Raw genomic sequence first — 23,089 nt, 5'->3', positions numbered from 1 at the left:
TGCACTCGCCAGCGCTCGCACCATGGCCATAGTTGGAATCTGGTTCTGCAGGCACGTATATGAGCACCCCTCTCCTCCCTCTGAAGCCCGTATGGGTTTAACTCAGGGGCAGGCAAATCTAGTCCTCGTGTCACCAACAGATCAGGTTATAAGGATATCCCTGCTTTAACATAGGTGGCTCAATCAACAGGACTTAGTCACTGATCAAGTCACTTGAGCTGAAGCAGGAGTATTCTTAAAATCTGACGTGTTGGTGGCACTTGAGGCCTGCTTCTCGTTTAACTAACATGCTAGTATCATGTTCCATGAGCATGCCCTTCTCTTTCTTTTTAGACGTAGTGCTAAAAATCATGATTCTCTTAAATCTCTAGCTTCTGCGGTTATCATAGTCACCTTGAGCCTGCATTGAACTCTCGGGAGAGCTCAATTTGAAACTCCCAAATACTTAATATTTGAAACTCTTACATCTGAATAGAGCATCAGATGTAAAAATTAAAATCAGGGTTGGAAAGGACAAGAAGAGATCTCTTACAGTAAGTAAAACAATTAAAAGCAGACTTAAACAAAAACAGCGATCATTGCGGACTGCTGCTTTAGCTTTGAGTGAAAATCAGTTGGTATAGTTGCATATATAATGTATATTTCTTCAAATATTACAGATGTAGTCCAGATTATTTTTCCCACTGGCTCGTTATTGTGGATTATTCTCTGCGTTATCACTGTGACTGTAGGGGCAATATGGTTCACACATTAAAGGTTAAGCCCAGTGTGGCAGGAACCCCCGGTTCCCCCAGTTATATTCCCTTTTGGTGGCTAAAATGGCCAATATGTACTGTAAAAAAAATGTGTATCTGGAAACCTTTTTTCAATGTCACATGTGTTCATGTATTTCTGCAATTCGTTTGTGTTCCAGGCTGGTAATTCTCTTATCCAACCTGCCCACATACAGATATAGCCTGTCTGTATCTTCAGTTTTTCTTAACTAAAGTCCGGACATCAATTGTTTTGTTTTGGAGATGTAATCAATATACATCCCGTTTAGCTGTAGCCAACTGTAGACAGCTCTTCGTGTTGTTATTCACACCTGAATTAAACAGGGATATGCTAGACAGATTTCAGTTTTGTTTGTTTGTAATTCGGCGCCTCTCCGCCAGATGGTAAAGTGAATGTGTTAAGTTAGTTAGTCTATGTAGAGAGCTGTAAGTCTCAAACAGGTGCCAGACTGATCCAGCAATATACTGCAATGCATTACAATTCCTCATTGTTTTATGGCCTTGACCATTCAAGACGTTATCGATATTTGGTTGTTTTAATATTTTGTTGCAAAACGTAAATGTTAATGTGTTCTACTTATACTTATACGTTATGTTCACTCACTCCTCTTGACTGTTTTGTGATCTGAAAAAGAGTGCAATGTCAATGGCTTTAGGGAAACCAGATTGTAGCATAATATTTCTAATTTATTCAGCAATTAATGATGCAGCAGACAAGAAAGCCACTGTATCAGAAGTATATGGCTATCTCATTGCCAATTCTGAATACTTCAGGGATTTATCTGACTCTAGTAGGTGGAAGAAGCCTGGGCGCTACACTTGGTCAATTAATGATTGCTTCATTCGCATCCCCCCCAATCCAAGGGGTCAGAGGAGTTTTTTTGGTATTGGCCACCATCATTTGCGAATCTGTTTGATCATGACAACTTCAAAAAGAGAAGGAAAAGGAGAAGAAACGGGACTAACAGATTGAATCATACTTCCCAACCTCGCAATGGGACACAATCTGAAAATCATCGTGAACAGCATCCCCAACCTGATTATACCTTGGACAGGTCCATCTGGTAACCTGGTCCTTCCTGACTACTATCTACAGCATCTGTATCAAAGGAGATGAAGCGCACAGCGAAGAGAGTGGGCCAAAGTTGCTAAAAAATGTTTTATCAACTTTGACCCACACTCTTCGCTGTGCGCTACATCTCCTTTGATACTGATCCTGAATTTCTACCAGTGGCAGCACGCTTCAGTACAAGCATAGGATGGGGGCACTCCAGAGATGTGAGTAAAAATCTTCATTCAACATGACATTATTCTTTGTGGTTCAATAGAGATCCAGGTTCTGGGTAGTGGGTTTTTATCCCCTTGCTCAGTCCCTTCAGGGAATATAGGTCCCTTAAAGGATTCAATACCACTGAATTTCTGTTACAAGATTTCTCTACCCCCTAACCATTGCTGTGGATTATTTACTGATGACAATAACTAAACGGATCCGGCGCTAGAGCGCAAGTACCACTCTTAATCTCTTCATACTATCTACAGCAGTCGAACCTTGATGCTCAGTATGGCTCTAATTACCTCTAATGCTCAGTATGGCTACCTATCCGAATATCATCCTGCTGAATATCGTCCACATCAGAAAGGTTGGCAAGAATTCTAACAAAGGTAAATATAATATAAAATATTTTATGAACTTTTGTGCCCTATGACACGAATAGCCCTTAATACTGAACATTGATTGATTTGATGCCGGTCAGTATGTTACAGAGGCCTCGCGTGATCCCAAGGCATTTCATTTAAATGCCTTGGGGAAGAGAGCGGGACTGCTGCAACTGCCCATGCCCCTCCCCCCCCCCAAAAAAAAACCATGCCCCCCAGTTTGCACACCCCTGGTGTATAGTACCTGTATACTTAAAGCATTCTGTTGTATTTAAAGCATTTTTTTTCCAGAATCTAAAGCGTGCTAAATTAACATCCACAGCACGCAGCCATCAGATAATGAGGATGATGGTGTGAGATGTCGAAAAAACAATATATTACTGTACCTTTTATTACTTTTCTATGCTTTTATACACTTTTTCTAAATATTCTAATTCACGCTTGTTTTTGCACAGCGCATACAAGTCCACTGTATTTGATACTGTGCAAGTATATTATCACGTTTATTAAAAATTCACACTGAAATGTTTCATGCTTTTTCCCCTCACATAACCGTACTGTGAGTGGGTGTGTAAATACAGATACTGCAGTTTGTGTGTACACATATATATGTTTGTTTATTGCATTGTCTGTGCTCCACCTTTTTTTTTAATGTTACGGTTATTGAATCAATGTAAAAGAGAAGAAACAAAGCGCAAGACTCTCATAGCGTAACAAAGTAATTATATTGTCACAATAATAAAGTGTAAATTATTGCACGTACAAGAAAGATTAATCATAAAGACAGGGCATGTTTAGGGTACATGTTACCACTCTAGAAGGTGAAGACTTGCTTCGTGAGGATCCCTCAGCATACACTGCTCCTTATCCAGTAGTTTGAGAAGCAGCAGGAATATCCAATCACACTGGTAAGTAATGTCCGTAGCACAGTACCCAAGAGGGTTACACTTGAGAAGACAAATGGAAACAAAACTCTCCTGCTACGCTAGATCCGCTTCAGCTGCAGCCGTCAAGGAGCAACCAGACCTCCACCTCACCACGATCGTAGACCGGAATCCTGACGTTACCTCAGCATGCTGTAGTTCTGCGATAGACCACCCAGTGACATTCCAACATGTAGACAACGTACAAGGTTTTACAGGAGATACAGTCCGCAAAAGAATACTTATTTTTAGCGACAGTTGATGTAACAAATTTCCTGTCAATATGTAAATCACTGCATGCCCTACATTTACCACAACCAAAATTACCCACAGGGTTGGAGGTTAACCAAGTTTTCTTCACTATCTTGGCGACAGTCGGTCCTATGTCGCTAGAGGCCAAATGATTTTTCACATTTTTAGCTTTCCTATAAATGAAACTAGGTTTGGCGTTTAAATGTGGACCTAAGACCGGATCATTTAGTAATACAGTCCAATTTTTATTTAGAATTACCTGAATCTTCCTACTTCCTGAATTAAAATTTGTAATAAACTGTATGAATAAATTCTTGTTTTTAGACCTTATTCAACAATAGTGATTACCTATCCATTCCCCTAACTTTAGTAAGGGCTTTGGAGAGCAAATCTCTATTGTAGCCTCTTGAAACAAATTTATCAAACTGTATATCGGCTTGCAATATGAAATCAGCATCCAGTCCACAATTTTGTTTGAGGTGCATGAATTGACCCAATGGTATATTGTTAATCCATGACCTCTCATGGTTACTGGATGCTAATAGAAGGTTGTTGGTATCAACCTTCTTAAAAAATGCAAGGAAGATAGGATTGGTATGAAACTGTGACGTCCAAAAATAAAGCACCCTCAGCTCACCAGAAGGTAGAACAAATAAAAATGTTTATTTAACTACATAAAAAACGAAAAATGACAAACAAAATACAACAAAACAACCTCCTACGTGTTTCAGGCTCTAAGAGCCCTTTCTCAAGGAGTATGGTTGGGACTGTGTGTTAAGCACCTTAATATAGCCCCTCCTGTGTATTTAGAAAGCAGCTGAAGGCAATTGCAATGAGTTATAATCACACCTGTTGTTATGACAGTAAGGAACACATGATATAAAACATAATTTGAATCACAGATATTAAACAAAAAATACATGTTATGATAAGGAATAGTCCATCAAGACTGTAGAATATTCATAATAAATATGTATTATGATCCAAATCTGTGATAAAGAAAGAACTGCTTAAAATAAATTGCACAAAGCAAAATATATATATATATCATTTGTAAGAAACAGTTAATTCTCCTGTCTAGTGCAACAATAAAATATCAAGGACATCCTAAAAGAGAAAGAAGAAACCAAGATATAATATACTGTAATATTGGTTAAGGTAGAATGAATGATAGTTAGTCTAATATAATAATAACATCTCAAAAAAACATTTTCTCAATATAGGAACAGCAAATAGAATTGGGTAAAGCCAATTTACCAATTAGTATATATATATATATGCAATAGATCAAAGATTTTATAAGAACAAGGTTTGGATATAGTACAAAAAGAAACCATGCATAATGTTTGGTTCTTAAAGAAAATATTTCAGATCCCACTCTGTGTTTAACCCTTTAGGGATCAGTGTATCCAGCGTGAAAATCCAGTGAGCCTCTCTGCGGTAGAGTGCATTAACTCTATCTCCGCCTCTGTAGTGGATCTGAACATGTTCGATACCAATACATTTAAAATTGTTGAGGGACCCATTTTGGCATGTGCTGAAATGTTTAGACACTGGATGCATCTGATCTTTTTTCAAAATGAGTCTCATATACTGTATTCAAGGATTCTCAATTTGAACATGCGTGTGGTGAGACCAACTTTTTTATTTGTTCTACCTTCTGGTGAGCTGAGGGTGCTTTATTTTTGGATGTTGCAGTTTCATACCAATCCTATCTTCCTTGTATACTGCCTGCCGATTGGAGAGACGCACTGAGGCTGTGAGGGCATGACATATGGGATCTTTTTCCACACAAGAGGTACTTGTGGAACCTACAGAGTGAGTGGAGCGTTCCCGGACGGACCGGAAGTGGTTACACACACCACCGGCACTCGGGAGCTCTACGTGGTTGGAGAGAAGGAACTGGCAGCTGATTTGGAGCCTACGATATCCACGCCAAACACCGGATACAGACGCAGTCAAAACGGAGTGCTACACTGCGGGATCAACAAAGGTAACATATTTTTCCTCTGTTATATGCTTATCCCAAGTAGCGTTTGTCCATTGGAACTCCTATACTGCACATTTTGTTTCTGGTTACTTCTCCCAGCAATTTATGTTGAATCCTATGTTTGAATTTTCCCTCACTTTCAACCACAGTTGTCTAAAGTTTTATTGACTTTATTATGTATATTTTTTGGCTCTCCGTTTAGAGCTTAGAGCAGCCTTTTCAATGGTTCCTTCTTAAAAAATGTCCTGGTGGTTATAACACCACAAGGATCAATCTCTATATGCAAGTCCAAATAATCTATTGTCGAGGCATTTGTAGCATAGGTAAATTTCAGGTTAAAATGATTATGGCAAAGGTATTCAAAGAATAGCTCCAAATATTCCTCATCTCCATCCCAAATGCAGATAATATCATCTATAAATCTCCACCACACTACAATGTGTGTGGCTAAGGGGTTATGGGACCAAATACATTCCTTTTCCCAGAAACCCATGTACAGGTTTGCATAACTGGGGGCAAATCGAGTCCTCATAGCAGTCCCACAAACCTGCACATAGAACTGGGAAAGGAATAAAAAATAATTATGGGCGAGGATATACTTAATGGATTTAAAAATAAAATATCCATTTAAAGGATTGAGTGTACCATCATTCTTGAAATAAGAATCCACCACATCCAATCCCAGAGTATGTGGTATATGTGTATATAGCAAGGTGACATCAATTGTCACCCATCTACAGTATATGTGTCTCTCCATTTTATCTCTGATAATACATTTAAAACTGATGTGTCTTTTAAATAAGACGGGAGTACACTCACGTACTTCTGAAGGAAATTATCCACATATTTAGACAGATTGGATGTGATGGACTGTATTCCAGATACTATTGGTCTACCTGGGGACTAACAAGGGATTTGTGAATTTTAGGGAGGTGGTAAAAAAATAGGGATTCTTTGGTTCTCTATTATTAAAAAAACATATTCATTTTATTCAGAATGGTTAGTTAAAATGCTTTATCTAATAGAACTTTAAATTCCTCAACATATTTAGTAGTTGGATCAGTCTTAAGATTAGCATAAAACACAGTATCATTAAGCAGTCTTAATGCTTCCTGTTCATAAACTTCATGATTCTGTAGTACAACCCCACCTCCCTTATCAGCTTGTCTAATGATTAAATCACTGTTTCCTTGAAGATTTTGTAGCGCTCTTGGTGTTCTTTAAAACTCAAATTATATGTGATCTATTAAGTTTAAAATCACTCACCATATTTGCAAATTCATTATTTACAATATTTAAAAAGGCATCTATAAAACTCTCCTTGGAGTGTGCTGGGTAAAATTTAGACTGGGATTTAAAATTAGCGTGATAAATTCTTGAACAACATCTTCCACAACCACTCAGTGGCTGGTTCACTAATATCATATGATAAATTAACACTATCATCAGTATTCTTTAAAAAATTACACTTCAGCATGAGATTTCTGGTTAAAATTATTAAGGTATGTAAAAAGTTGAAACCCATTGGGGGCACAAGTTTCAGCAAACGAGAGACCTCTTCTCAGGACATTTTGTTCAGTGTCCGCGAGTGTATAAGTAGAGAGATTAAATATACCCCTGTCAGAGTGTACTACATTTTTTATCTTAGCTCTTTTTTCTAGGACACGGGTCCCCCCTCTCGTTCCTCTTCTTGTACAAATCGTATTTTCTGCCCCTTTGGGGTTTCTTGATTTGACCTGTCCGGTTCCCATTCCGAACTTTTCGAGCCCCGAGGGGCCTGGTATCTTGATTTGAGCGTCTCTAAAAAAAGAGAGGGTTCGCCAAATCGATCACCAGATCCATGTTTAGGGGTGGGTAACTTTTGGCCTGGTAACCGTCCCAAAGATGGGAGCGTTCCCCTTCCCTCCTATTATGTTTAGAATGTTTAGAATAAGATCTAGAATTCTGATGTTCATTCTTAGATTTTTTATATCCATTGGAATGACCCTTCTTATAAAACTTAAAATGATCTTGACGTTTATCAGACACAGCATTCCCATCAGTATTAATCCTTCCAGATAATCTGGATTGGGTTTCATCTAATTGTTTACTGCGGGGCTGCTGTGGCTGATTCATGACATTAACCTTTTCAAACCTTCCCCAATCTTTCTGTCTATTATTTAAATAGTCAGATTTATCTCTGTAAAACTTATTCTGTTTTGTTTTCATTATCTCGCTTTCAGAATGTTCCAATGTCATCTTCATTTCATATTCTAGTTTAGTAGTCTTTTTCCTTGATCAGAGGCTCTAACAGAGTAATGAACTTTGAAATGTCTTTTTCTAATTCATTTAGAGTTTTAATCCTCTCAAAAATGATGTTTCATTAACTCCATAGAGCACTCTTCCAGAATCCTATCCCATTCTTTCTGAAAGTGATCATTATCTTTTGCAAAGGTGGGGTTCTTATGTATTTGTTGTCCTCTAGGGACTCTTTTACACTCAATATACTTTAAAAGAGTGTTTTTTTTCCCACCAATGTTTACTTTCAGTAAGGAGTAACTTCTCAAAATTTTTAAAATGATCTTCAATAGATATGGTTTCAGATTCTGAATCAAGGATTAAACTAGACTGTTCAGAAAACAAAGAATCTGCAAATGTAACCCTTCTATCCCTGCAATTAGCCAAACTCCAAACCATAATGATTTGGTGCGTGCAAATTTTTTTATTTAAATAAAAATTAAATACTAAAGTGCACTAATACATAGAACAGTGATGTGTTTAGAAAAAACAACAAATGTGCCACATTTATAAGAGCAAAATTACATATACAAAACAAAAATAAACTGCGCGCCAATATTGTGATTATTATAAAGTAATGAACTAATAGTATGTGTATATAACAACCAAATAAGAGTAATAGTTAGGGGAATGGATAGGCAATCACTATTGTTGAATAAGGTCAAAAAACAAGAATGTATTAATCCTGATGATAGTACGATTAAAATGCCATTTATTACGAATTTTAAATCAGGAAGTAGGGAGATTCAGGCAATTATAAATAAAAATTGGACTGTATTACTAAATGATCTGGTCTTAGGTTCACATTTAAATGCCAAACCAAGTTTCATTTATAGGAAAGCTAAAAATGTGAAAAATCATTTGGACCCTAGCGACATAGGACCGAGTGTCGCCAAGATAGTGGAGAAAACTTGGTTAACCTCCAACCCTGTGGGTAATTTTGGTTGCGGTAAAGGCAGGGCATGCAGTCTTTTACATAGTGACAGGAAATTTGTTACATCAACTGTCACTAAAAATAAGTATTCTGTAGAGGACTGTATCTCCTGTAAAAACTTGTACATTGTCTACATGTTGAAATGTCCTTGTGGACTCCAATATGTGGGCCGTACAAAGCGTTTTTTGAAGACCAGAATTTTGGAACATGCCAGGAATATAAGACTGGGCATAGATAATCATAGTGTTCCCTGCCATTTTAAATTACATCATCAGAGTGATTTTAATTTAATGAAATATAAAGATATTCAGGTAGTAAACCCCATTAGACGTGGGGGTGATAGGCTAAAAGCTCTTTCAAAACAAGAAACATTTTGGATTTATCTACTCAAGACATTGGTCCCTAGGGGTTTGAATGAAGAGCTTGACGTTTGGTCACTTTAATAACTTTATTATTGAATTAGAAATAAGTTTTCACCATATTGGCATCTTTTATACATTTAATGATAATTCAGTGTTATTGTATCAACTGGTAATGACCCTTTTTTAGTTTACATTTACATTATTTTATAATTAATTCAAATCCTTTCCCAAGATCTTATTTCAGATCTTATTTCAGGTTTTATCTCGAATAAGATAATATGTTTTCTGTATTATGTATTAATATTGTTTTTCTCGTTGCAGTGTCCATCATATTGAGGCCATTTTAATTTCTATTTTGCTTTTAGTATAATATGTATAATAAAGATTGTTATTAATCTGTGAAATAGGTTTTTGTATTGTGCAAATGTCTGGTAGTTAGAACTATACCTGTGTTTGCTATGTGACTTAAGCAATGATAGGCTAATTGATATTTTGAATCCACCAATTGCTGTGCTTATGTGGGGTATATATTCTATTAGCTTAGTCAGTCTATACATCCCTGACGAAGTAGTTCACTATGAAACGCGTAGGATTTTTTATTCAACATTTGGACACTCTCCTGCAATCATCTTTGCGTCTCTGATCCTGCGCATGCCGCCTACGGGACTTTTTGTTCATACAATCGATCACTGGGTGGTCTATCGCAGACCTACGGCGTGCTGAGGTGACGTCAGGATCCCGGTTTACGATCGTGGTGAGGCAGAGGTCTGGTTGCTCCTTGACGGGCTGCAGCTGAAGCGGATCTAGCGTAGCAGGAGAGTTTTGTTTCCATTTGTCTTCTCAAGTGTAACCCTCTTGGGTACTGTGTTACGGACATTACTTACCAGCGTGATTGGATATTCCTGCTGCTTCTGAAACTAGTCTTCACCTTCTATAGTGGTAACATGTACCCTAAACATGCCCTGCCTATAGGATTAATCTTTCTTGTACATAAAATCATTTACACTTTATTATTGTAACAATATAATTACTTTTTTACTCTATGAGAGGCGTGCGCTTTGTTTCTTCTCTTTTACATGTTCTCCATGTGATGTTGGACTATCCACTCCAACAAGCTGCAGACTCTCCATGATTGTTAAAGGTTTTTGTATTTTATCTTAATATTTATTTTTTATTGTTTAACACTTCTTGGAATACAATTTTGTGTTCCCTTAAAACCTATTTAGTGCACTCGGAATATATTACAGTACTCTTATTGGGTTGTTATATACACATTCTATTAGTTCATTACTTTATAATAATCACAATATTGGCTCACAGTTTATTGTTGTTCTTTATAGGAATCAAGCAATGCATGGACTTCACAGTAGCTCCTTCACGGATGCCTAGCTTCTGCAGGCGCTACATACTGTATACACTATTAAATGACATCCCCAACCCCCAACGCCATCCAGCCAAACCCACTCCCCCGTACCTGAGAGAACAGAGTGTAAGGTTTGGAACACAACAGACCATGCGCATGCGCACTATTAACAGTCATCCCGCAAGTTAACTGCCATCCCGCATTAACTGCCATCACGCATTAACTGCCATCCCGCAATCCTGTCCCATCTCCAAGACAGGATCAGCCGCCAAAACAAGATACCAAATCAATTGCAAAGTGAACCAAATTAGGAGAGCATTTTACACAAGTTTTATTTCTCACAACAGTACTGTAGGACTGAATACCATCCGTTATATATACTGCAGGCTGTGCTTATACATATCTATATATGTATATAGCCAGTTAATCAACCCCACACTGATGAGACCCATTAAGGTCGAAACAGCTGTCTGTGGGTGGGTTTTCTGGCTATGCACCTTACCCGGCTGTGCTCAAAGCTGTGGCCATGCAGCAAGCTTAAGCCTATAGGAAACCATGTTAAAAATTGTTTTTGAAGCAAAAAGTGGCACTGTGTGCTCATTTGCATGTCATTTCCCAGGATTCCTTGCTGCAGTGGAAGTGCTGTGTGCTGGGTGATAATGGTGAAAGGCGGGGTTGCAGACCTGCCTAAGACATGCAGATGAGCATACAGTTGTATTTACATTTGCATATTTGCTTTGCTGTGGAGGGTTTTTGTCACTTTTTTTACTCTCCATAACTTAACTCAGTATATTATATATATATATATATATATATATATATATATATATATATATATATATATATATATATATATATATATATACCGAGTTAAGTTATGGAGAGTAAAAAAAGTGACAAAAACCCTCCACAGCAAAGCAAATATGCAAATGTAAATACAACTGTATGCTCATCTGCATGTCTGCATGCATACAGTATATATATATATATATATATATATAAAAATATATATATATATATATATATTTTTATATATATATATATATATATATATATATATATATATATATATATATATATATATATATATATATATATATATATATCAAACACACACAAAAAGGAAAAGTCACTAACACTATATTAATAGAAAAGGTTAACCCAGGACCCAAAAATAAATATAATATTGGTATTTAAAGATTAACTTAAGCAAACCAATCATAAAATAGTCAAAAATCCTGGGGTTGCTAAGGGATAAAAATAATATGAAAACACACAAAAAACACACAAAAAAGACTGACAAGCACTCACAATAAGCCTGTAATAACTAAATCAAAAAAGAAAACAAAAAACCTGGAACCATGAGTCATGAACGATTACAAGTGTGCATACATATTTGTCAAACAACGGAAGCTAAATATGACAATGGATAAAGATTTTTTTTCTACATAAATGTCCCAAAAATTAGTACAGTACAAGAAAGGCGGGAGAAGGGGAAGAGAGAGGGGGATGAGAAGGAAAGGAGGAAGAGGGGATGAGGGAGAAAGGACGGAGAGGGGATAATGGAGAAAGGAGGGAACAGAAACAATAATATTCTCATTCAATAATATACAGTTAGACTGTCTATACAGTACAGTACTTACTCTGTTGTGACCATGCAACTGCTCTTTCGAACTTTAGTCTTTGCATGGGCATTATAGCAGACACAGCTATGAGTGTCGTCAAGGCCCGAGCTATTTAACCAGGCTTGGATATGGCTTATTTATTGTCCATTCATGTACATCTGCTGTATTCTTATACTGATTTCCTTTGAAATAACTGTTCTGGGCATTGCTGCTTTTGAAAAGAAATTAAACAAAGCACAGTTAACGTAATGTATGCATAGCATTAATCATGTACCGTTAATGTTTACACCCTCTTTTAACACCTGTACCATCGAGTCAGGGATACAGTGCATAAAAGATGACCCAAAACGCATGGCCTTCACAATGGCTAATCTGTATATGAAACAGATTTCATATACTGTCCAGATACTGTATTGTGCTTAATCTGCTGCCATGGATCAGGCACAAAAAGTTCCCAAGGCAAAACATCCTGGGCCAGGATATTGCAGGAAGAAAATTGGAACCATCATAAATAAGGACATTAAATGGGTTGGACCGGACGTTGCCCAACCAGACGACCCTTGTTCTACCCAAGCTGAAGATGAACAAGAAGTCCCCATCCCCACGATGCACAACCAGACATCCCCCTGACAACAGAAGCTGAACAAGATGTCCCCTGCCATACTAATGCACAACCAGGCGGCCCTCTGACAACTGAAGCAGAACAAGACTTCCCCTGTCCCACCGACGTCCCCCTCTGAATATCCAGCCTTTTAAAGAGAGAACCGGATTCCACCCTGACACATTTTGTCAGCCTGAGCTTCGTAGGTCGCATACTGGAATCCTTAACTGACAACGGAAGAATTTGCTACACAACTGTAACGATCGTGCTTGCCACAAACTGGTACCGGACCGCGGAGCTGAGGTGGGGATGTATATGCACCAACTTGAGGCCATGGAGTCAGGTCCAGAGTGCGGATTCCGTGTTCAGACATAGCCAGTTCAGGGTTGGAGAAAGCAGCGTTAACGTTATCCAGGCTGGGGTCAAGGCAGGCGGCATAGGAGCGATGGTCGCGGTCACAAGCTAGGGTCGTCATCAGGAAATCTTCAGCAGGACACTTCAGCAAGGCAAGCAGGAACTTCAGCGGAGCAGCTTCAGCATAGGAAAAGGAAAGCAGGAACTTCAGCGGAGCAGCTTCAGCATAGAAAAAGGGCCCCTGTAAGAAGGACAGGGGTAGGACAGCATGAAGGCCTCTGCAAGGGAAATATGCAGCAGACCACAGGAACTAGAAGCTTAGCACTGGGGAACCAGTGCTTAACACAGGAACAGAATGGCCAGACAGGCGTGCTTGTAGCAAGCACCATTACATCCAAACAGACTTGGATTATGCTTAGCCACTTCCTGGGGGGAAGGGCTAACCCTAAATAGCATGGGCAGCCAATAGGGACAGAGCTGCATAGCAAGCAGCATGAAGGAGACTGCAGAGTGAGTCCAGAACAGGTGATTCTTGATTGCAGCAGCAAGGAGGCGTTGTCTGGAAACTCCACAGCTATGCAAGGATGAGTTCCAGCCAAAATCCAGGAGCGGATTCCTCACAACAACACAGCAATACAAGGAAAGAATGGAGGCCAAGTTGGATCAACTTTGGAGAGAATGGAGGGGATGGAGAGGAGCATGGGTAACATTGACAATGACATTGCTGGGCTCTATTATTTGGTTTCTGTCCCTCCCTCTGTATGTTTGAGGAGCAGGAGGGTGACCTGAAGGAACATCATCCGCTACCTGCCCCCTCTTCTTCACCGGAATTGGCCTGCACGCCGCCAAGACAACGCACACCACTGCAGGATAGCATCCTACCAGACATTCTACCCTCACCCACTGACAGAATCTCACCTCTTCCTCCAACACCCGCTGCACTCAGAGGTGTACTGGTGCAAATGCGAAGCCTCCCAGACCAGCTATCCTCGCCCAGTGAAATAAACACAGCTGCTGCACGACCCACAGCAGCCAGGAGAGTACAGTTTCAAATGCAACTCGATCCGTGCACGATCCCAGACATGCTGCTAACAGACCTCCCGCAGAGCTTAAAGGAAAAATACTTTTCTAGAAGTGCTGGAAATGTGACCATACTAGCCCTTCTCATTATGAAACACCATGTGAGTTATGAGCTATTTCTTCAGTGGTTTAAGGTGGTTAATTATGATGGCAATAGGGGCAAGGGGCAAGGGGCAAGAAAGCGCTGCCTTCAAATTTCCGCAGAAATATTATGGACAAAGTAAAACGTAATTTCACTATGACCCGGTTCTTTTCCGAGCTGTGAAAGACAACATAAATGCCTTTTTAAGGCATAAAAGGTGCTTTCCCTGGAACACCCACGGGTATGGGGACGGACACTTGTTTAATTAATTTCACAATAATCAACTAAAAATGTACTGGGAATGTTTTTCATCGAATAAAAAATAAGTTTTGTTTTATAAAGTGTTCACTGGTTTTATTGTTTTAAGACTTTTTACTCTTTACCAGTAAATGTAATACACTTACAGTAGTACTGTACATAAAGTACTAAGGTTTTCATGTACTGTAGCATACAGTACAGTGAGTGTCACTCAACCTAGCCCTTGTAATCATGTAACATTCAGTACACATTCAGCCTTGCCCTTGTCATCATGTAACCTGCTGTACAGTGAGTGTCACTCAACCTAGCCCTTGTCAGCATGTAAAATGCAGTACACATTCAACCTAGCCCTTGTCATCATGTAACATGCAGTACAGTTTTTCCTACAGCTAGGGGGGAGGGGACACAATAACTCGCGATCACCGACTTGTGATTCTGGCTGGTATTGCATATAACGCCACATATCGAATTTCTGCCCCCCTTCAGGTCTCACTTTACCCAGGTTAAATCACGGATAACGCGCAGAAATTTCTTGGGAAATCTCACGTAAGGGACCGGCTCCCGTCAGGAAAACCCCGGATACAAACAGAATATATCTGTAGGAATCTGGGTTGTGTTAAAAAAAAGAGGGGAGAAGGGGGGGGGGGGGGTGCATTGATTTCATTTCTTCAAACTAATTACAAATCTTGGTTTACAGTGTATATATATATATATATATATATATATATATATATATATATATATATATATATATACTATTATCTTATATGTATTATATAATATAATTAAGAAAATAGGAGTTATTATGAGAAAATTTTGTAATGTTTATTTAAAAAAAATTATTTTAGCAGCAAAACGTGAAATCTTACATTTACTTTTTTCAATAAATCAGTTTTGTAGTAGTAGCTAATAGTGACTGTTTTTTTAATTTTATTTAAATACTAATTCCATTTTTAATGAGTTTTAAAGCATCCTTTGATTTCTATAGCCAGCATTAGCACACCTCCCTAGCAGTGCAAGATTTAATGGCTGAAGGGTACATAAGTGGAATATCCAAAATGTTTCTCTTTGGGAGAGGCCAGTGGTTCTCTTTCCACCTCCTCCGTTGAGCTGCACTTGCTCTGTGCCTAAATATACCAAACCAGTTGGGCATGACTTATTTATTAAAATGTAATTATACACTATGGGGCCTATGCTATAAGCCTTCATAAAAAAAATCGCCAGCCGTTTAATTTGCTTGTTTTTTGAGCGTTGCCATCACGGTATTCAGAAAGCCTCGATTACCTGTAATAGCAAAATTCCCAAAACGGGCGAGTAGCCGGCGACGTGATGATCCCCTCTCTGAAAAGGCCGCCTCTCCCGGCGCATATCTCGCCAGCGATCAAAAGTTTTTAATATAAAATGTAATACTAGTATAGATGAGCAGGGAGTCTCCAGAGCAGAATCACAGTGACTTCAGGTCCGGGGACCCCATGCTTCCTGAGATACAGGTCCCGTCACTATTATCTACTACTACAAAACTGATTTATTGAAAAAAGTAAATGTAAGATTTCACGTTTTGCTGCTAAAATAATTTTTTTAAAATAAGCATTACAACATTTTCTCATAATTACTCCTATTTTCTTAATTATATTATATTATACATATTAGATAATAGTATATATATATACACACTGAATATCAAGCTTTGTAATTAGTTTGAAGAAATGAAATCAATGCACCCCCCCCCTTCCCCCCTCTTTTTTTTAACACAACCCAGATTCCTACAGATATATTCCGGTTTTCCTGACGGGAGCCGGTCCCTTACGTGAGATTTCCCAAGAAATGTCTGCGCGTTATCCACGATTTTACCTGGGTAAAGTGAGACCTGAAGGGGGGCAGAAATTCGATATGTGGCATTATATGCAATACCAGCCAGAATCACAAGTCTGTATGTCCTATGCCTTTTATTCCCACGGTCACGTGACCCGGGACATTTAAATGCTTAGGAGATACTGACACCCCATAACAGGGCCTGTATCTCAGGAAGCAAGGGGTCCCCGGACCTCAAATCAATGCGGTCCTGGTCCGGAGACCCCCTGCTCATCTACACTAGTATTACAATTTATATTAAATAAATTATCCTGGCAACAGAGGACATGAACCTGGAGTATGCTGATGAGGACGCCCTTTATGATGGCAGGGGTAAGTTGAACTTTTTATTTACTTTATTAATGGTGGCTTGCTGTTTGATTTTATAATAGGTAAATGCACTACTATCCATATCTGGATAATAGTAATTTTGACCATTAATGTACTGGTTGTGTTGGGGGGGGAGGGGGGGTTGTTGGGGGTAGATGAGGTCGGTAGTAGGGTTGTTGTGTGTATTTTTATTTATTGTGGGTAGAGGAATTAAGTGAAGGGGCTAGTAGCCCCAAGGATGGATGTTTAGGCCTACTGGGTGGTAGCGGGAGGGGTTAACCACTTCATTACCTTAGCGGTATTAACCGCTAAGGTAATGAAGGGGTTAACACCACCGCAACCCCCCCAGCAAGGGCTAAACACCCACCACGGGCCAAATGCCACCTTCACCCACAAAAAAAAAAATCTGGCACCGGTAGTTAACCCCTTCATTGCCTTAGCGGTTAGCTGCTAAGGTAATGAAGTTGCCTGTAAATGCATTTTTATTGCGTGGTAATGAAGTGGTTAACCCCTCCCTCTACCACCCGGTATACCTAAACATCCATCATTGGGGCTACTAGCCCCTTCACCTAATCCCTCTACCCACAATAAATACAAATACACACAACAACCCTACTACCCACCTCATGCCGGGGGTCACGGGTGATGATATGAATGGGTATCAGATCCGGATTCTCCCAGCATCAATCCAAGGCAGGAAAAATGCATTTTTTTCCCTAATTCCTCTCTCACCACCTTATCGGCAGGTTCTTACCACATTCACGCCAACTTTTCCTGGCGGGAGGATTTTCAGAGGAAATCGCCATTCTAGAGCCTTGATTAGTCCCGATAACGTACTCGAGGCTACTACAATTGTACGAATATGAAAACCTGCCTATATGTGGCTTATTGCGGCTCACCTGGCGATTTTTTATTTTGAGAAAAAAATACCGAAAAAGTCGTTTATCGGCTACTTATCGAGGCTTACTGAAAAGCAGTAGGCCTTTTTGGCGAAAAGGCCTCGATAAGTGGCTTATCAAGGCTTATAGCATACGCACTATGTGTTTCTAGACCTAGAGTAATATTTTGAATGTGTTGCACTTTGCGGACTGTTAGTAGATTGACTGTATGTCCCACATATTATAGTCCACAAGGGCAGGTTAAACGATAGACTACATGGTCACTTTTACAATTGATAAAACGTGACATTTTTTTTACTTTTTTTATGTTTGTAGATGTGAAAGTATCTGTTTTAGTGTGTCCAAATTTGCATACTGTACATTAACTTTTGGGTTATTCTGTTAAACATGTGTGTTTGTCAGTACATTCTGGTTTCTTCACAGCAAGTGGGGCTGGTCTGTCTTTTAAATTCGTTGCTCTTGAACATATTACCTTTGTTCTCATGAGCTGAACATTCCCTGCTCCACTCTTTTATATTTGTGGGAAAGAACTCCCAGACATTCACAGGCTAAAAAAAGAAGCTGCCAATTAGTGGATCACCTGTGACAACGTAGGTGGACGATTAAACTAAAAGGTGTAGGTCACAGTCCTCCAAAGCATAAACCCAGAATCTATTATTATATAAGCATTGTCAAACATTATAGTGTTATTGGGGTGTGATCTTGTTTAGTGGCATCTTCATGTATTGGGTGAGAATGCCAAACTGTTGATCTGAGTCTCAAATATCCTTTTATTCTATTTTTTATAGTGGTAGTAGTCTGCAGAAAGTACAAAGTGACACAGCTAAAAGTTGGTAAGTGTGAATAAAGGGTAGGCTACATATTGAGTAATTACATGTTGTATGAAAGCAATGATAGACTTGAACTCCCTCTTGTTGTATACGACTGCGGTGCATCTCTATCACATATTGCATACTAGCACATGAAGTGAGAACATTTTCAATTCAGAACATCTTTTTTGAAACCTAGTTACAGTATTATAACTTTGGTTAAGTTACTTCATCTCTAAGGGCAACATTTACCAAAAATACAATCAATGTATTCTCGTCATTGAAGGTAATCTTCAATATCCAAAACAAGTGTGTGCAGCGCACAACATGAGAGAGAAGCAGGTCTGACCAAAAAATAAAGCTTTATTGGGAACACATAAAATCGAGGGTAGTAGCCCTTCTATGCGTTTCGTGCAAGCTATGCACTTTATCAAGAAGTTTCACATCATAGTACACCCCCCCCCTGATGAAGTGTGAAGCGTCACACGAAACGCGCGTTGGGGCGTGACGTCACTAGTGGGCACCCGTGAGCGGGATCTATCGTGGAGTTGAGCTGTACCTGTTGGATACTATTATAGCCTGATCGAGCACCAGCAGCACTAGATACACGGTTGTATACATTGTATTTGTCTGTCCTGGTTGTTTGATGATTAGAAAAAAAGGAAGGAGATTAGGGAGTGATCAACTAAACCATACTAATAGTGATATTAAATATAAATTAATAAATATACTCGATAATTGTAAGATGGGTGCAACTTTGAACTGAAAAGTGAATCAGTAGAAAAATAAGGAGTACAAAGTGACTGTACCCCAAAAGAAATTCACTTAAATGCACACCACCACTAATAAAAAATAACTTTTATTAATATATACTTAAAACATATATTACCGAAAAGGTGTGTAGTAAAGAATAAAAATAAATTAAATCAAATCACAACTGCACCATGGTTGCCTCTCATATACAGGCACTCCTATACTAAATTGAAAATAGGGTGTTAGAGGCTCACAAATTGTCCCTGATGAAGCTCCGTAATTGGAGAGAAATGTGCGTTGGGCACGTGATGATGTCACCAGCCTCTGTTATGGGGCTGTTTTAAAACAGTGTTTTTTCAGCCAGTCTGTTAGTTTAATAGCTCTTGATATTAAAACATCTTAACAGTGAGGCGATGGTTCTATGTATATCGTGGCACTGTCTTCCTATATCTATCATCTATTCTAGGATAGTATAGTGTTCCACATTAGCTTTTAACAATATCTATTTCAATATGGAGCTATTTCACTGATGTGACTGCCTGTTTGCACCATGTGAGCCTCTAACACCCTATTTTCAATTTAGTATAGGAGTTCTTGTATATGAGAGGCAACCTTGGTTATTTAGCTGTTCAGTAGTCACATTGGGGATCTCACATTTTGATTTATCATTACGATTATTTTTTTAGTGTTTTTCCCCCTTATATCATTTGTGCTACCCTCTCCCACCCACTCCCCTTACAGGGGCATTTTAATATACAATATTTTCCCCTCTTTTCTTGTTTTTCGGCGATATAATTATTTATTAAAGTTTTTTTATTTCAAACAACTGGGAACAGTGCTCAGGCAGTGACGTCAGCGGGACCAGCGCCGGAACACACCAGGGAGGGCGAAGAGAGTCCTGGGCACTGAGTTGCTGCTGAGAGGAGCCATACAGCTGTACTTGATTTGTAACAAGAAAAGGGACACCTTAGCAAGCTGCGGACGGCATCCTAGTATTGCACGTGTTACTGCATCCATATGTGAGTTTACATTTGGCTGTTTTTATATATTTTAATAAATTGTGTTGTACTTTCCACACTATCTTGCTGTATTCTCTCCTTATCATGCCTTCCGAATATCTACTTGGGAGAGGCTAAAGAAGAGGAGGATTGAGAAGATTCGCGTGGGATTCGTGATCACAGCAAGGAAGAGGTTAAAGCACAGATCCTCTCAACTCAAAGTTACAAGATTTATCTTGTAAGTAGTTCACTGTGGTCATACTGTCCTGTATGCACCTGTCCAGATATACTGCGCAATTTGTGTTTTTTCTTTAACCCTTTATTAGGGGGGACTAACGAATCCAACTGCAATCGTCATTTTGGTTGGGAACATCATTTGGACATTTAAAGGACTGCACTGTATGGACACTTTCTACTGTATTAAGCGCCAGGTATTCCATATGGTTTTTGTATGAGTTTTGTGTGTAGGTTGAGGAGATAACCTGCACTGTGGGACAACTTAGGCTGCTTTATTTGTTTGTTTTTTAGTCATCACGTTCACTTGATATTGTATGTGCACTTTATTATATTGTAGGCGAAATTAAGTATGCACACCATTTAATTTAAGGCACATTTTTTAGCATTAGCTCATTATAGGTTAAGCGCTGTAGTTTTGGTGTATTAGTTAGTTATTTACATTATTGATCAAATGACCCCGCAGCATATGGAGGTAAAAAAATCACCCAATGCTGATAGGCGTCACGATCATCCCCAGTGGAGGAACTCCCTCCCCCACGTCATCCCGCGCATGCGCAAGAGACGCGTATGATCGTGACGCCTATCAGCATTGGGTGAGTTTTTTACCTCCATACTGTATGCTGCAGGGTCATTTGATCGCTTAGACGGGGAGTCCCACCCCCTCTCCCCTTGCGCGCCGTTGCGCATGTGTGATTGATGCGGTGGCGCATTGGATTGCGGTAAGTGACGTAATTGTGTTTTGGCGCCAAAACCATAGTCAGCTGTATTTAAACAGGCTGCGTACTATCATGTGAAACTTCTTGATAAAGTGCGTAGCCTTGCATGAAACACGTAGAAGGGCTACTACCCTCGATTTTATGTGTTCCCAATAAAGCTTTATTTTTTGGTCAGACCTGCTTCTCTCTCATGTTGTGCGCTGCACACACTTGTTTTGGATCGTTTGGACTTCGGATACAGCTGCACGCATAAGGAAGACTGCTGGGGGTTTATGTGAGTACTCATACCTTTAGGCTAACCCAATGAGGGGAGGGGTAGTCACTTGCTCACCCCCTACCTTCAGCGTTCTATAGAGCCTTTTTCATGAGGTTTAGAGTGTTACAGTATTATTGCTCAATTGCTAAACCCAGCGTGTTCTCCCTTGTTTCTAATGGACTCAATCAAAGAATTATAGGACCAGGCATTTGAGCATCACTTTGTTCCCATATGTAAGCTTCAATATGTCTGTTAAATTCTATGTATGTACAGTATGATGTATTGTCAAGTGTGCTATATAAATTAAAGGGCTAAAATACACAGTACCAGCTACTGAAAATTTGTCAGGGGTATAATTTATTTTTTAATATAGAAACAATAGTCAGTGAGAATTAAGAGAATTTTTTTTCTATTTTTACAAACAGTTCCAAATTGCATGCACAAATGTAGAAAGCCATTTAAATTTAAATTTCCGACTACAATAAAATGTTAAGATACATGTGGCAGGACGGCCTGTAGGCGAGGTCAGACAAGAGTCCACACGTGCATTTTCAGGGTAAACCAAATGTTGAGTGGTTTTATTTCTCCACAACACAAATAAACATTTAGGCACACTGTCCCTTTAAGGCAAAACAAAACTCATAAAAAGAACACCTACTCCCCATAGGGAGATCATGCTAAACATTCCAGGCCCTATCTATCGGGCTAGCTGGCTTTGTCCAGTTCCCAACCCCTAAACATATACCAGAAAAGTTATGGAACAATAGTAGTCCTTACTGTACACACACATTCCCAGTAGCTCAAACTCCAATACCCACCACATCATATATATATATATGTATATATATATAATGCCAAAAGGAGTGCTACTGAGTGTGGCAAATGTATACAACAAAAAACAGGGGAGCCCAATGCTACAGTACATTCAATTGAAAAACATATATATGGTAATATGTATAAAGTTTAAATACTTCAATAATAATATTTTCTTGGTTATTTAGTTAAACCCTTTGGCCAAAGCGTCATAAGCCTGCATACCAACGTCAAGGTATAACCAAATTTGCGGGTCCTAACACTAAGGGCGTTCCTATGCGAATGCACGTGCACGTGCCGCATGCTTTTCCTGTATATAGTGCCGGGAGCTGCAGGTAATGTATATATATGTGTGTGTGTGTGTGTGTGTGTGTGTGTGTGTGTGTGAGTATATGTGTGTGCATGGGTTGTGTGAGTGAAAGGAAGTGCTAGATAAGATTTTTTAAAGAAAAAAAAATGTAATTAAAATAAAATTGGATTTAAAAATTCAATCCGTTTCCAGCCAATTTACTTCTGCAATCATTGACACACACACACACACACACACACACACACACACACACACACACACACACACACACACACACACACACACACACACACACACACACACACACACACACACACACACACACACACACGTGTAGCCAGGTCCCCTCTGGCTCCCCAGACATTCGGTTCTCTCTCTCTCACCTGCGACAGCGTGAAGGCAGTTGCAGCGGTGATCGCGTCACCGGGAGCTCCCGGCGACATCAGCTACAGGGTGCCGCCATCTTGTGTGCGTTTGCGCATACGCGGAAGTTCGCGCGCGTGCAGTATAGCCTCAGATGCGATATGGCAGCCATTACAGGGAGTGAGAAGAGGCGCTCCATAGTCAGGGACATCCCCCAGTTCGCA

The 23,089-nt window shown here is 39.3% G+C and overlaps 1 long non-coding RNA gene across 1 annotated transcript in view; it reads left to right on the top strand.

Annotated features, from left to right (window-relative positions):
* Positions 1 to 21,391, top strand: part of LOC142487665 (uncharacterized) — a 75,929-nt gene extending 54,538 nt beyond the window's left edge. Inside the window, exons 3-5 of the long non-coding RNA XR_012799281.1 lie at positions 18,399 to 18,443; positions 20,009 to 20,601; positions 21,299 to 21,391. This is a non-coding gene — a long non-coding RNA (uncharacterized LOC142487665). The remainder of the gene's footprint in view (positions 1 to 18,398; positions 18,444 to 20,008; positions 20,602 to 21,298) is intronic.
* The last annotated feature ends 1,698 nt before the right edge of the window (positions 21,392 to 23,089 follow it).

This window comes from Ascaphus truei, chromosome 2, assembly GCF_040206685.1.
Source record: "Ascaphus truei isolate aAscTru1 chromosome 2, aAscTru1.hap1, whole genome shotgun sequence".
In the NCBI taxonomy this organism is placed as follows: Eukaryota; Metazoa; Chordata; class Amphibia; order Anura; family Ascaphidae; genus Ascaphus; species Ascaphus truei.
The sequence above is the reverse complement of the archived record's forward strand: the minus strand, read 5'-3'. Positions and strand labels throughout refer to the sequence as shown.